Source organism: Lactuca serriola, chromosome 1 (assembly GCF_051521515.1).
Source record: "Lactuca serriola cultivar US96UC23 chromosome 1, Lser_US96UC23_V15, whole genome shotgun sequence".
Classification (NCBI taxonomy): domain Eukaryota; kingdom Viridiplantae; phylum Streptophyta; class Magnoliopsida; order Asterales; family Asteraceae; genus Lactuca; species Lactuca serriola.
This window is the reverse complement of record NC_136408.1, coordinates 110612010-110615654: the sequence shown is the minus strand read 5'-3', so window position 1 is coordinate 110615654 and position 3645 is coordinate 110612010.

Here is a 3645-nt window from a genome sequence, read left to right as displayed (position 1 = left end):
TCTGGTGTTTCAGATGCAATATATCAAGTTCATGATTTCAAACATGGTGGCATAGTTGATCTAAGGCAAGAGACTTGTACATGCAAATATTGGGAAGGAACTGAGTTGCCTTGTGGTCATGTCATAATGGTCTTGAAGCACTTGAAAAAAACTAACTTCGGACATCTGGCTATAGACGCTTACAAAATGGAAACGTAGCGAAGTACGTATGAGGAGCCGGTTTACCCCCTTCCAGAACCGTGTGATTGGGAGATTCCTGCTGAGATGATGGTTGTTAAACCCCCGATAATGGATACACGTAAAGCTGGTAGACCGAGAAACAGAAATCGTATCCCTTCACAAGGTGAGGAACCTATAGTAAGAAGGTGTAGTAGATGTGATAGTACAACACATAATGCACCGACTTGTCCCGCATTGGTCCCAAAGAAACAAAAAAAGGCTACAAAAAGTAGTCTGGCATCAGGTAGTAACACAAAAGGGAAAGGGAAAGGGACAGAAGGGACTCAGGAGACGCTAGAGACGCACGGGACACAAGAGACGCGTTGGACGAGTGGGACACGGAGAGAAGACTATTGTTCAACGTTTGATTTGAATGATTGATGTTGTATTTATAGTTAACTATGTTTTGTTTTAGAGGACATTAATTTGTGTACTTTGAAATGGTGTGTTTATTTTAAAGATGATGGGTAATATTATGATTATATTAGTGCATAATTACTAGTAGAATAATAACTAATACTCGAAGATAATACATTCAACAAACCAGAAACATATAGTAAATGCACAACAACAATAATTAAATTAAGGGAATTAAGGATACTTTTTTTCTCCATTGTTATGTAGTCGTACCTAATTCTTATTTTATCTTCCATACATTCCTTTTGCCTACCAAGTTCTATCATTTCTGCATCCTTGTCAGCAAGCCATTTTTCAGACAGTTTGATATTCTTCTTAGTTTTTTTTATCCATTCTTCATGATCTTTGATTTTTTTTAGTAATCACCATCCTTTCCTCAACATCTTTGCACTCCGCCGCAATAAGGTCACGACGTTCAGTGAGAGCTCGAGATGAGTCTTTATCTTTTTTTTGTTGTTCTTCAGCCCATTGTAGTTGTTTCAAAGTATCCTCCGACATATATGGCTCTCTTAAATCTAGTGATGGGGCAAGAAAAGGGTCGATCGGATCACAATAGAAACAATCAACTTCGTTGCACGAGCAAATATACAAAGTTGAAGACGAACTCATTATAAATTTAAAAAAAATTTATAACTCTATATCAGAAATCCATCGACCATCCATGACTATATATAGTCCCTTCCACTCCATAGAGAGCTGTTGTCAGTCCGCAGAGCTTTTTGCCAGTCCGCAAAAATGTTTGTTAGTCCGCAGAGCTGTTTGTCTAGTCGTTGTCATCCATACATTACAATTATGGGAATACAATTATTTATTTAAAGGTAAACATTTTTTATTAAAAAGTAAAGAACGTCAACAAACCATTACAACTACGGTCAACATAGAACTGAATACAAACTAATATTCGTTGTGATCCATACAGTTCAATTGAATTGTCTTGGAGGTAAGACCACAACACTTTCAACTGGTATTTCCCAATGCCTAAGGGTTGAAATAGGATTGACCGTCTCAGTTTGATAAGCATTTCGATACACCACTGTACTTAACTTTAAATTTACCGTTTGATGGATTTCTGTAATTTCGAGTCTTTGTAGTGACGCTATAGCATGCTCACAAGGTATACCGCATTTTTGCCATTTACCGCAACTACAAATACCACGGTCTAATTAGACAGATTTGGTTGTTGAATACTTAGTCACTTCATATCTGTCGCCAACAATATGTGTAATCCTACAACCATCCGAGTGGATAAATCTTTTATGAATCACCTTAAGTGCATATGGGTTTGAAGATTATGAAAATCCCCTGTGAAATTAACTAAATCAAAAAACAAAAATTTAGGATATGATAACATATAATAACATATCAATTCCCCATTTGAGTGATGTCATAACTTATAATTACCTCCAAAGGCAGCACGTTGAAGATACACTGCTTGCATCGAGTCATGGACCATTTCAATGATTATTGTTATTGGAAACTCATGCGTGTTTGTTTTAAACCAATTGACAACATCAGGAATGTCAATGAATTTAACATTGAAACGAACTCATGGAAAACAAGCTCATACCCATTTTGTAATGGGAATATTGTCAAACCAATGAAGATCATTCCCATTAACCTCATTTTTTAAGTTGTTCAAGCATGCATAAAAATGAGATAAATTATACGCTTTACAAGTCTTCCAGAACAACTGCTCTACGATTGTATTACTTCCGATGGAAGCGCGTATTTTCTAGGCTATATTATTGTTTGTCGTTTTATATAGACATGACAATCCACAAATATCCGACGATCATCCATGACAATATATAGACCCTTCAACTCTGCAAAGCGAATGGTCAGTCTACGTTACTGACTTATCAGTCCGCGTTACTAACTTGTCAGTCCGCAAAGCAAATGGTCAGTCCGAAAAGCGAATGGTCAGTCCGCTTTACTGACTTGTCAGTCCACGTTACTGACTTATCAGTCCGCAAAGCAAATGGTCAGTCCGCGTTACTGACTTGTAAGTCCGCAAAGCGAATGGTCAGTCCACGTTACTGACTTGTCAGTCCACAAAGCGAATGGTCAGTCCGCGTTACTGACTTTTCAGTCCGCAAAGCGAATTGTCAGTCCATGTTACTGACTTGTCAGTCCGCAAAGCGAATGGTCAGTCCGCGTTACCTATCTTTTTATATATAGTAAAGCACGTATCTATACGTCCGAATTAGAGGTAAGGGATCATTTCACAAAATGGCATCCAATGTACCGACGTCTTCAAATGCAGCTAATCTGTCTAATACATCTGCTCCAACATACGGTACATCTCCATGGATGACAACAGAGGTGTTGGTCCTAACATGACGCTGGATTACCGTTTACGAGGGTCTGCCGGTAATGGCTCCCCGTAATTGCCTTCTTGGTGATGAATGGTCCCGCTTAGTAGCTTTGTTCAACTATAAGGTGGGACGAGGATAAGAACGACTAAAACCCGATATTGTTAGTAAATGGATGGGTTTAAAGACTAAAGTCACATGGTACAATCGATGCTACAATTATGAGAAAATGCGATGCTATGATGCTAATGATGAAAAACTTTTTGAATACGTGAACGGATATTACCTGTGCCAGTTTGATGAAACTAAGTTCGAGTATACGGACATTTGGAATCTGGTTAGAAATAAACCCTATTTCATGTAGACAACTCTTTTATTCTTAATGTTCTATGTAATGTTTGTTAGTCATTCATCTTTTATTTGTAATGTTTTCTGTAATGTTATTATGTTATTTCAAATGTTTGTAATTCATACCATGTGAATTATGTTTCCAAAAATATATGATACAAAAGTTGTTTATATTAAACAAAACTACTAAAAACAAGTATTTCATAATAATGTATACAAACTTCCAAACATCAAGTTATTTAGTATCCTAAATAATATTTGTCATCCTATTTCTGTAGAGAAATCCCGCATCTCTACATTGCTTATCACTCTTCACCGGTACCCCCAAAGCAATCATTTCCATAAACAT